Raw genomic sequence first — 12,540 nt, 5'->3', positions numbered from 1 at the left:
CCCTCCAATCTTTAGTTTAAAGTCCGATTGACCACCCTATTTATTCTTTTCGCCAGAACACTGGTCACAGCTCGGTTCAGGTGGAGACCATCCCAACGGTATAGGTCCCCCCTGTCCCAAAACTGATGCCAGTGTCCCATGAAAAGGAACCCCTCTTTCCCACACCACTCTTTCAGCCACGTGTTAACTTCCCTTATCCTGCCTCCCTATGCCAATTTGCACGTGGCTCGGGCAGTAATCCGGAGATTCTGACCATTGAGGACCTGTTTTTTAATTTGAATCCTAACTTTTTATAATCTCTAAACAGGCCCTCTTTCCTAGACTTGCCTACGTTGTTGGTACCGACATGGACCACAACAACTGGATCCTCCCCCTCCCTCTCCAGTATCCTTTCAAGCCGGTCAGAGATGTCCCGCACCCTAGCACCGGGCAGGCAACATACCATGCGGGACTCTTTATCCGGCTCACAAAGGATACTATCTATCCCCCTGATAATAGAATCCCCTACAACTACAACTTGCCTATTTACTCCCTCCCCTTGAATGGCCTGCTGAACCATGGTGCCTTGGTCAGCTGACTCATCCTTCCTGCAGCCCTGTTCGCCATCCACAAAGGGAGCAAGTGCCTCATACCTGTTGGACAGAGTCAAGGGCTGAGGCTCCTGAGTTCCTGACTGCTGGTTCCCTTTACCTGCCTGACTTGCAGTCACACCCTGCTGTCCCTGGCCACTGGCAGGATTTAAACTACTTACTCTGACTGGTGTGACTGCCTCCTGAAACACAGTGTCCAGGTAAGTCTCCCCCTCCCGGATGTGCCTCAGTGTTTGAAGCTCAGACTCCAGCTCATCAACTCTGAGCTGGAGCTCTTCGAGCAGCCAACACTTACTGCAGATGTGGTCGCTGCAGCTCGCAATGGGATCTGCCAGCTCCCACATCAAGCAGGTCAAGCACATCACCTGACCAGCCATCACTAATTAATTAATTAGTTTAATTTAAGTTTATGAGTTTAGCTGTGTTTTTTTTTTAAATTTGGGGCAGATTTGCTATCAACCACTCAGATCAGAAAGACTTCCGGGTGCGGCGATGACCAGCTGAGTCGCACGTTTCGGCAGCTCCCTGTGAAACGGACTTTTGGGCTCTTGATAGGAGCCCCAACGGCAATTTTGACGGCTAAAAACACTGTGCGGTAAACCAGAAGGGAATCCCCCCTGGATACGGATGGAAAAAGGAGGAGAAAGTGGCCGGATTGCAGTGGATCCTTCAGAACAGCGGCAAGGAAGGCAAGCAAAAACCAAGATGGCGTCGGAAGGTGGCAGTTTAACATGGGGCCCTGAACAACAAGAGTTCTTGAAATGCTGTGTGGAAGAGATCAAAAAGGAAATGAAGAAAGAGCTGTTGGCCCCGATACTACAGGCGATCGAAGGGCTAAAGGAGGAACAAAAGACCCAGGAGCGGGAGCTTCGGGTCGTGAAGGCAAAGGCAGCCGAGAATGAGGACGATATACAGGGCCTGGTGGTGAAGACGGAGACGCAGGAGGCACATCAGAAACAATGTGTGGAAAGGTTGGAGGCACTGGAAAACAACGCAAGGTGGAACAACCTGAGGATTCTTGGTCTTCCTGAAGGTGTGGAGGGAGCGGACGTCGGGGCATATGTGAGCACGATGCTGCACTCGTTAATGGGAGCGGAGGCCCCGGCGGGTCCGTTGGAGGTGGAGGGAGCATACCGAGTGATGGCGCGAGGACCGAGAGCAGGAGAAATTCCCAGAGCCATAGTGGTGAGATTCCTCCGTTTTAAGGATAGAGAAATGGTCCTTAGATGGGCGAAGAAAACTCGGAGCAGTAAATGGGAGAACGCGGTGATCCGCGTTTATCAAGACTGGAGTGCGGAGGTGGCGAGAAGGAGGGCGAGCTTTAATCGGGCCAAGGCGGTGCTTCATAAAAAGAAGATAAAATTTGGAATGCTGCAACCGGCAAGACTGTGGGTCACATATCGAGGGAGGCACCACTACTTTGAGACGGCGGATGAAGCGTGGACTTTTATTGTGGAAGAAAAACTGGAATGAGCGGGTTATTAAAAAGAACGTTCGAACAAAGCGGTGGGGCGAATGTGGGGGGCAAAGAGGGGTTTTATGTACTAATCCTGCGATGTGGTAACTTTTCTCTCTCCCACAGGTGGTGATGGGGGGAGGAGGGGAGATGGAGGAGATGGGGCGTTGGCCATTAGGGGCGGGGCCAAGGGAGAAGCGCGGGCTTGGTTCCCGCGCTATGATAATCATGGCGGGAATAGAGAAGCAGGAAGGAGGGGGCGTCGCACGGTGCGAGCCGAGGTCACGGGGGGAAGCCGAGGTCAGCCAGAGTTTGCTGACTTCTGGGAGCAACATGGGGGGAGTAATTATGCTAGCGGGGGATCTAGCGGGGGGGGGTGGGAGGGGGGGAATTACTGGGGAGCTGGTATGGGAGAGGATGGGCGGGGGGGCACCGCCTGGGGGAGATACAGCTGCGTGGGAACCGGGTGAGGAGCTGGAAAAAGGTGATGGCTAATCGACAAGGGGGGGGGGGGGGGCAGCCCCCCAACTCGGCTGATCACGTGGAACGTGAGAGGGCTGAACGGGCCGATAAAGAGGGCACGGGTACTCGCACACCTTAAGAAACTTAAGGCAGATGTGGTTATGTTACAGGAAACGCACCTGAAACTGATAGACCAGGTTAGGCTACGCAAAGGATGGGTGGGGCAGGTGTTCCATTCGGGGCTAGATGCGAAAAACAGGGGGGTGGCTATATTAGTGGGGAAGCGGGTAATGTTCGAGGCAAAGACTATAGTGGCGGATAACGGGGGCAGATACGTGATGGTGAGTGGCAAACTACAGGGGGAGACGGTGGTTTTGGTAAACGTATATGCCCCGAACTGGGATGATGCCAATTTTATGAGGCGGATGCTAGGACGCATTCCGGACCTAGAGATGGGAAAGCTGATAATGGGGGGAGATTTTAATACGGTGTTGGAACCAGGGCTGGATAGGTCCAAGTCCAGGACTGGAAGGAGGCCGGCAGCAGCCAAGGTACTTAAAGATTTTATGGAGCAGATGGGAGGTGTAGACCCGTGGAGATTTAGCAGACCTAGGAGTAAGGAGTTCTCATTTTTCTCCTATGTCCATAAAGTCTACTCGCGAATAGACTTTTTTGTGCTGGGTAGGGCATTGATCCCAAAGGTGAGGGGAACGGAGTATACGGCTATAGCCATTTCGGATCACGCTCCACACTGGGTGGACTTGGAGATAGGGGAGGAAACAGGAGGGCGCCCACCCTGAAGAATGGACATGGGACTAATGGCAGATGAGGGGGTGTGTCTAAGGGTGAGGGGGTGCATTGAAAAGTACTTGGAACTCAATGATAATGGGGAGGTCCAGGTGGGAGTGGTCTGGGAGGCGTTGAAGGCGGTGGTTAGAGGGGAGCTGATATCAATAAGGGCACATAAAGGGAAGCAGGAGAGTAAGGAACGGGAGCGGTTGCTGCAAGAACTTTTGAGGGTGGACAGACAATATGCGGAAGCACCAGAAGAGGGACTGTACAGGGAAAGGCAAAGGCTACATGTAGAATTTGACTTGCTGACTACAGGCACTGCAGAGGCACAATGGAGGAAGGCACAGGGTGTACAGTACAAATATGGGGAGAAGGCGAGCAGGTTGCTGGCACACCAATTGAGGAAAAGGGGAGCAGCGAGGGAAATAGGGGGAGTGAGGGATGAGGAAGGAGAGATGGAGCGGGGAGCGGAGAGAGTGAATGGAGTGTTCAAGACATTTTATAAAAAATTATATGAAGCTCAACCCCCGGATGGGAGGGAGAGAATGATGGGCTTCTTGGATCGGCTGGAATTTCCCAAGGTGGAAGAGCAGGAAAGGGTGGGACTGGGAGCACAGATCGAGGTAGAAGAAGTGGTGAAAGGAATTAGGAGCATGCAGGCGGGAAAGGCCCCGGGACCGGATGGATTCCCAGTCGAATTCTATAGAAAATATGTGGACTTGCTCGCCCCGGTACTGACGAGGACCTTTAATGAGGCAAAGGAAAGGGGACAACTGCCCCCGACTATGTCTGAAGCAATGATATCGCTTCTCTTAAAGAAGGAAAAGGACCCGCTACAATGCGGGTCCTATCGACCTATTTCCCTCCTAAATGTAGATGCCAAGGTCCTGGCCAAGGTAATGGCAATGAGAATAGAGGAATGTGTCCCGGGGGTGGTCCACGAGGACCAAACTGGGTTTGTGAAGGGGAGACAGCTGAACACGAATATACGGAGGTTGTTAGGGGTAATGATGATGGCCCCACCAGAGGGAGAAACGGAGATAGTAGTGGCGATGGATGCCGAGAAAGCATTTGATAGAGTGGAGTGGGATTATTTGTGGGAGGTGTTGAGGAGATTTGGTTTTGGAGAGGGGTATGTTAGATGGGTGCAGCTGTTGTATAGGGCCCCAGTGGCGAGCGTGGTCACGAATGGACGGGGATCTGCATATTTTCGGCTCCCTAGAGGGACAAGGCAGGGATGCCCTCTGTCCCCATTATTGTTTGCACTGGCGATTGAGCACCTGGCGATAGCGTTGAGGGGTTCCAAGAAGTGGAGGGGAGTACTTAGGGGAGGACGATTTGCTACTATACGTGGCGGACCCGGCGGAGGGGATGCCAGAAATAATGCGGATACTTGGGGAGTTTGGGGATTTTTCAGGGTATAAATTGAACAAGGGGAAAAGTGAGTTGTTTGTGGTGCATCCAGGGGAGCAGAGTAGAGAAATAGAGGACCTACCGTTGAGGAAGGTAACAAGGGACTTTCGTTACCTGGGGATCCAGATAGCTAAGAATTGGGGCACATTGCATAGGTTAAATTTAACGCGGTTGGTGGAACAGATGGAGGAGGATTTCAAGAGATGGGATATGGTATCCCTGTCAATGGCAGGGAGGGTGCAGGCGGTTAAGATGGTGGTCCTCCCGAGGTTCCTCTTTGTGTTTCAGTGCCTCCCGGTGGTGATCACAAAGGCTTTTTTTAAAAGGATTGAAAAGAGCATCATGGGTTTTGTGTGGGCCGGGAAGACCCCGAGAGTGAGGAAGGGATTCTTACAGCGTAGCAGGGATGGGGGGGGCTGGCACTACCGAGCCTAAGTGAGTATTATTGGGCCGCTAATATTTCAATGGTGAGTAAGTGGATGGGAGAGGAGGAGGGAGCGGCGTGGAAGAGATTAGAGAGGGCGTCCTGTAGGGGGACTAGCCTACAGGCTATGGTGACAGCCCCATTGCCGTTCTCACCGAGGAACTACACCACAAGCCCGGTGGTGGTGGCTACACTGAAGATTTGGGGACAGTGGAGACGGCATAGGGGAAAGACTGGAGCCTTGGGGGGGTCCCCGATAAGAAACAACCATAGGTTTGCCCCGGGGGGAATGGATGGGGGATATGGAATGTGGCAAAGAGCAGGAATAACGCAACTGAAAGATCTGTTTGTGGATGGGAAGTTCGCGAGTCTGGGAGCGCTGACCGAGAAATATGGGTTGCCCCAAGGGAACGCATTCAGGTATATGCAACTGAGGGCTTTTGCGAGGCAACAGGTGAGGGAATTCCCGCAGCTCCCGACACAAGAGGTGCAGGACAGAGTGATCTCAAAGACATGGGTGGGGGATGGTAAGGTGTCAGATATATATAGGGAAATGAGGGACGAAGGGGAGACTATGGTAGATGAACTAAAAGGGAAATGGGAAGAAGAGCTGGGGGAGGAGATCGAGGAGGGGCTGTGGGCAGATGCCCTAAGCAGGGTAAACTCGTCGTCCTCGTGTGCCAGGCTAAGCCTGATTCACTTTAAGGTATTACACAGGGCACATATGACTGGAGCACGGCTCAGTAAATTTTTTGGGGTGGAGGATAGGTGTGCGAGGTGCTTGAGAAGCCCAGCGAATCATACCCATATGTTTTGGTCATGCCCGGCACTACAGGGGTTTTGGATGGGGGTGACAAAGGTGCTTTCAAAAGTAGTAGGAGTCCGGGTCGAACCAAGCTGGGGGTTGGCTATATTTGGGGTTGCACAAGAGCCGGGAGTGCAGGAGGCGAGAGAGGCCGATGTTTTGGCCTTTGCGTCCCTAGTAGCCCGGCGCAGGATATTGCTAATGTGGAAAGAAGCCAAGCCCCCGGGGGTGGAGTCCTGGATAAATGACATGGCGGGGTTTATAAAGCTAGAGCGGATTAAGTTCGTCCGAAGGGGGTCGGCTCAAGGGTTCACCAGGCGGTGGCAACCGTTCGTCGAATACCTCGCAGAAAGATAGACGGAATGGGAAAAAGAAGGCAGCAGCAGCAGCCCAGGATCGGGGGGGTGGGGGGGTGGGGAGGAGGAGGAACCAGAAGGACTCTCAGGGTTGTTAATATATACTGTATAGTATGTATAGGTCGTTGCTACAGATAATTATATATTGGACTGTTAAATTATATTTTTGGAGAGTGTTACTTGTGACAAGGCAGTTGCCAATTAGGGCTAGTTTTCATTTTTGTTATTTATTATTTATTCATTTTTTTGTTTATAAAATAGGTCATTGTTATTTGTGTTGTTATAATATTGTGTAAAGGATGCACAATGTACTGTGTTGGTTGACCAAAAATTTTCAATAAAATATTTAATAAAAAAAAAAACCACTCAGATCACAGATTCCCTCTGACGTCACTTTTGGGGAAAAAACTGGAAAACAGGAAGTTTCCGTTAGGTTTTTATACTCACAGAGACTGCTCCTCCTCCTCCGAACGGCTCCCGAAATTAGGCCCGAAGAAAGAGAGAGAACAAAACAGTAGGGAAAAAGCACCTTCTCCCACTCTTCACCGAATTACCTCACTGCACCAAATTACCAAATTCTCACTCAGTCTGTATCTCTCTCACTCAGGCTGTGTAATGTATTCCAGTATTCGCTGGAACATAGAACATAGAACATACAGTACAGAAGGAGGCCATTTGGCCCATTGAGTCTGCAGCGACCCACTTAAGCCCTCACTTCCCCCTCATCCCCGTAACCCAATAACCTCTCCCAACCTTTTTGGTTACTAAGGGCAATTTAGCATGGCCAATCCACCTAACCTGCGCGTCTTTGGACTGTGGGCGGAAACCGGAGCACTCGGGAGGAAACCCACGCAGACACGGTGAAAATGTGCAGACTCCGCACAGGCAGCGGGGAATCGAACCTGGGACCCTGGCGCTGTGAAGCCACAGTGCGACCGTGCTGCCCCAAGTTCAAAAGAATGAGGGCGGATCTCATAGAAACCTAGAAACAGTGGGTGGCGCAGTGGTTAGCACTGCTGCCTCATGTCGCCAAGGACCCGAGTTCGATTCCGGCCCCGGGTCACTGTGTGTGTGGAGTTTGCATATTCTCTCTGTGTTTGTGTGGGTCTCACCCCCACAAATCCAAAGATGTGCAGGGTAGGTAGATTGGCCACGTTAAAATTGCCCCTGAATTGCAAAAAGAGAATTGGGCACGCTAAATTTATGTTTAAAAAAAAAAACAGGGCGAGACAGAGTAGATTCAGGAGGGATGTTCCTGATAGTGGGTGTTTCCAGAAATAGGGGTCACAGTCTGAGGATACGGGGTAGACCATTTAGGACAGAGATGAGGAGAAATTTCTTCACCCACAGAGTGGTGAGCCTAGGAATGTTTTCAAGAAGCAGTTCGATACAGCACTTAGGGTGAAGGGGATCAAAGGATATGGGTGAAAGCGGGATTAGGCTATTGAGCCGAATCAGCTCTGATCATGATGAATGGTGGAGCAGGCTCGAAGGGCCAAATGGTCTCCTCCTGCTCCTATTTTCTATGTTGCTCCATATCTATGCATGTAAATGGTCCAGGAGGTATGAGGAAGAATATTTTTACCCAGCCAGTGTCAATGCTGAAACTTGCTGCCGCTGATGGAGTTTGGAAATAGACACAATAAATGATGTTTTTAAAAATCGGATAGAAACCTGAGAGAAATAAAGCTGTGCGGACACAGAGACAGAGCAGGAGAATGGCTCTGACTGGATTGCTCCAGATAATAATAATCCTTATTAGTGTCACAAATAGGCTTACATTAACACTGCAATGAAGTTACTGTGAAAATTCCCTGGTCTCCATACTCCGGCTCCTGTTCGGGTACAATTTAGTTCGGCAATTTATGACCTTCCAGACACATTCATTTCAGTAATTTCAGATTATAATCATCACTCCGATATTTTTAGACAGTTGGTGCTGGTAACGGTTCTGCTGTTGCCATTTATACCTCACCTGGACCTGCCTTTTATTTCTTCTCTTTTCCTATTAGTTTATTTACTTATCTCATTGTCACCCAGTTTTGTCTTGCACCATTATCCCCCTTGTCATTTAATCACTTCAGCCTCACATCCTCCCAAACTGCTCCCTCTGAAATGGCCCAGCAAACCACTCAGTTCAAGGGCAATTAGGGATGGGCAGCAAATGCCGGCTCAGCCGGCGACACCCACATCCCAAGAACAAATAAAGGAAAGTCGGCAGTTAGAAAGGCAAATGCAATGTTCACATTCATTTCAAGAGAGCGACAATACAAGATGAATGGGGATGGGAAACATATCAGCCATGATCGAATGGCAGAGCAAACTCGAAAACTCAATGGGCTGAATGGCCTAATTCTGCTTCTCTATCATTTTTTTTAAATGAGGGGATCTCATAGAAACATTTGTAAAAAGATTGTTGTAATCCATCCCAGACCTGGATACAGATCAATTGATTCTTGGAGGAGACTTCAATTGTGTTCTGGATCCTAAATGGACTGGTCCAAGCTGATTCAACCACAACAAAAACATGAAAAAGGAATGAAACCAGACGGACCACCCGGCATCGACCCAGGCACCAGAAATGACAACGGCAAACCCAGCAAAAGATTTTTAAAAACTATTCCCATCAGTAGATTGTAAAAGGATTACAGGACACAGATTTAAGATTGTGAATAAGATCTACAGGGGAGATAGGAGGTAGTGAGTGATAATGATCTGGAACACCATCCTTCCACACAAAGGTCGATAATCTCCAGATCCAGATTGTCCCACTCACTGAAACATCGCCCGACAAAGATGACAAACGCGCATGCGCCCTGATGCACATCCAACAAAGATGGCGGCCGTTATCCCGAGCCGAACATGAGGAGCTGCAGCTCCGCTCGGTACAAACTGGGTCCCGGAAACTCTTTTCCGAAGATTGCAGCAGCTTTTCACAACGTTTCCGCCCACCCCCGAGATCTCTCGCTCCCTCCATGTTGTTAAACGCCTCTTACCAATGTCAGAATTTATGAAGAGCGGAGAATTTGGCACTCATCCAGAACTCCATTCGCGGGAGCGATGTGAACGGAGAATTACGGCCGTTGTTTCTGTCAGGATATTGCTGGGGTAAAAGAAAATAAATTATTTGAATTGTATTTTTGTGTTTGTATTGAGATCTTTCCAACCTTCTTTCTCCAGTGTAATATAGTTAAGTTTCCTTTGCCCGACTCCCGGCTCCATTCCTCCCTCAGCCCCACAGCTGGAAACAGTCGCTCCAACACGCCCAGACCTCCGAGCAAAGTGACACTGCGCATGCTCGATACACCGAGCAATGCGTCTGCGCACTGGGCTCCTGTGGAGTGTACAGGGCACATTCACAGGCGCAGTGAATGTTGGGTAATAGCCGCACCATTGACACCACAAGCAGTAAATACAAAATAACTTCGTTACCAACTGATAAAAATAATCAAACAAATTATTGTCAATAGGTCATCTATTTTCCATTTCTCAAGATGATTAAATGCTGCTCTCCTGTGGAACAATGCAGAACTTAAGTTTTTTTTCCCCCAATGGGTCCTTCCTCTCTCCTCCCCAAAAGATGCAAACTCTTGCTGGATTCAATCCCAGAATCAGTAATTCCTCTATCTTCTTCCCTCTTGCTCGTGATACTGAATGTTCAGTGTTTTCTAGAATGATCCAGCACAGATGTCACTTGGCACACCATGTCTATACTGATCCTGTACAAGAGCTGCCACTTTTCCTGGTTAAATTCCATTTGCCACTGTTCTGCCCATATAACCAGCCCATCTGTATCATGCTGTAATTTAAGGCTTTTCTCCTCGCTAGTTACCACACCAACAATTTTCCATCTGCAAACTTATCAATCATACCTTCACATATTTCAAGACCTCGATTTTATATATAATTACTCTTGGTGACTGAGGATGCAACAGGATCTCCACCAGCACCTGAACCTGTGCTTCCTTCCTTCGAGAGCTTTAATAGTTCTGGAGAAACAATGCTGAAAACGCTGGTGTTCTGGTCAAGGCTAATATGTGGGTGCTTCCTTGCCTGTCTCTGAATTTACTCCACTCCTGTTCACTCCCCACTTATGTAATACGCATTGACCGTAATGACTGGGAAGAGTTTAGAACATAGAACAGTACAGCACAGTTCAGGCCCTTCGGCCCATGATGTTGTGCCGACCATTTATCCTAATCTCAGATCAACCTAACCTACACCCTTTCAATTTACTGCTGTCCATATGCCAAAACTTCCTAATGTTTCTGACTCCACGCCCTCTGCTGGCAGTGCATTCCATGCACCCACCACTTTCGGTGTAAAGAACCTACCTCTGACATCTCCCCTATACCTTCCTCCAATCATCTTAAAATTATGTCCCCTTGTGACAGCCATTTACGCCCTGGGGAAAAGTCTCTGGCTCTCCACTCTATCCGTGCTTCCCATTACCTTGTATACCTCTATCAAGTCACCTCTCTTCCTCCTTCGCTCCAGTGAGAAAAGCCCTCGCTCACTCAACCTTTCTTCATAAGACATGCCCTCCAGTCCAGGCAGCATCTTGGTAAATCTCCTCTGTACCCTCTCCAAAGCATCTACATCCTTCCTATAATGAGGCGACCAGAACTGGACACAATATTCCAAGAGTGGTCTAAGTAGGGTTTTATCAAGCTGCAGCAAAACCTCGCGGCTCTTAAACTCAACCCCCCAGGTAATGAAAACTAACACACCATACGCCTTCTTAACAATCCTATCAACCTGGGTGGCAACTTTGAGGGATCTCTGTATGCGGACCCCAAGATCTCTCTGTTCTTCCACACTTCCAAGAATCCTGCCTTTTAATCCTGTATTCAGCATTCAAATTCGACCTTCCAAAATGAATCACTTCACATTTATCTAGGTTGAACTCCATCTGCCACTTCACAGCCCGCTCTGCATTCTGTCAATGTCCTGTTGTAACCTGCATCAGCCCTCAACACTATCTACAACTCCCCCAATCTTTGTGTCATCGGCAAACGTACTAATCCACCCTTCCACTTCCTCATCCAAGTCATTTTTAAAAACTACAAAGAGCAGAGGTCCAAGAACAGATCCCTGCAGGACACTGGTCACCGACCACCAGGTGGAATACTTTCCATCCACTACTACCCACTGTCTTCTATTGGCCAGCGAATTCTGTATCCAGACAGCCAAATTTCCCTGTATCCCATGCCCCCTACCTTTCTGAATGAGCCTACCATGGGGAAACTTAGCAAATGTCTTACTGAAATCCATATACACCGTATCCACTGCCCGACCTTCATCAATGTGTCTCGTCACATCCTCAAAGAATTCAATGAGGCTTGTGAGGCATGACCTGCCTATGGTTCATCAAACTATGGTTTTCTAAGTAATCATAAATCCTACCTCTCAGAATCCGTTGCAGTACTTTGCTCACCACAGACGTAAGACTGATGGCTCTGTAATTCCCAGGGATTTCCTTATTCCCTTTCTTGAACAGGGGAACAACATTTGCCTCCCTCCAATCATCTGGTACTACTCCAGTGTAGAGCGAGGACGCAAAGATCATCGCCAACAGCGCAGCAATCTCCTCCCTCGCTTCCCATAGTAACCTTGGGTAAATCTCGTCAGGCACAGGGGACTTATCTATCTTGATGCTTTTCAAAATTTCCAGCACACCCTCCTTCTTAATGTCAACCTGTTTGAGTCTATTAACCTAGTTCACACTGCTCTCATGAGCAACAAGGTCCCTCTCTCTCGTGAATACTGAAGCAAAATATTCATTTGGGGCCTCCCATATCTCCTCAGACTCTAGGCACAAGTTCCCTCCACTATCCCTGATCGGCCCTCTTCTCACTCTGATCATCCTCTTATTTCTCACATAATTGTAGAATGCCTTGGGGTTTTCCCGAATCCTTCCCGCCACGGCTTTTTCATGCCCCCTTCTAGCTCTCCTCAGTCCATTTATGAGTTGCTTCCTGGCTACCTTGTAACCCTCTAGAGCCGTGCAAGATCCTTGCTTCCTCAACCTTGCGTAAGCTTCGTCTTCCTCTTGACTAGCAGCTCCATTTCTCTTGTCATCCAAGATTCATTCAGCTTACCATTCCTTCCCCGTCTCAGTGGGACAAAACTATCCAGCACTCGCAGCAAGTGCTCCTTAAATAACCACCACATTACTGTTGTGCATTTCACCACGAACAATTGTTCCCACTTTATGCTCCTCAGCTCCTGTCTAATACCTG

At 49.0% G+C, this 12,540-nt stretch overlaps 1 protein-coding gene across 8 annotated transcripts in view; it reads right to left on the bottom strand.

The window, feature by feature from the left end:
• LOC140419227 (uncharacterized) overlaps positions 1-12,540 on the bottom strand; it is a 408,534-nt gene that overhangs the window by 322,493 nt on the left and 73,501 nt on the right. For 3 of the 8 annotated variants that reach the window (XR_011945622.1, XR_011945627.1, XR_011945626.1), the window contains exon 1: positions 9,295-9,626. The gene's annotated coding sequence lies outside the window, so the exon portion shown is untranslated. Of the gene's footprint in view, positions 1-6,745; positions 6,944-9,294; positions 9,627-12,540 lie in introns of those variants that run through there. The other 5 variants (XM_072503014.1, XM_072503016.1, XM_072503013.1 and 2 more) reach the window with 3 other exon arrangements.

The sequence above is a fragment of the Scyliorhinus torazame genome, chromosome 5, assembly GCF_047496885.1.
Source record: "Scyliorhinus torazame isolate Kashiwa2021f chromosome 5, sScyTor2.1, whole genome shotgun sequence".
NCBI classification, from domain to species: domain Eukaryota; kingdom Metazoa; phylum Chordata; class Chondrichthyes; order Carcharhiniformes; family Scyliorhinidae; genus Scyliorhinus; species Scyliorhinus torazame.
Note: the sequence above shows the minus strand (reverse complement) of the source record. Positions and strands in the feature narration are given on the sequence as shown.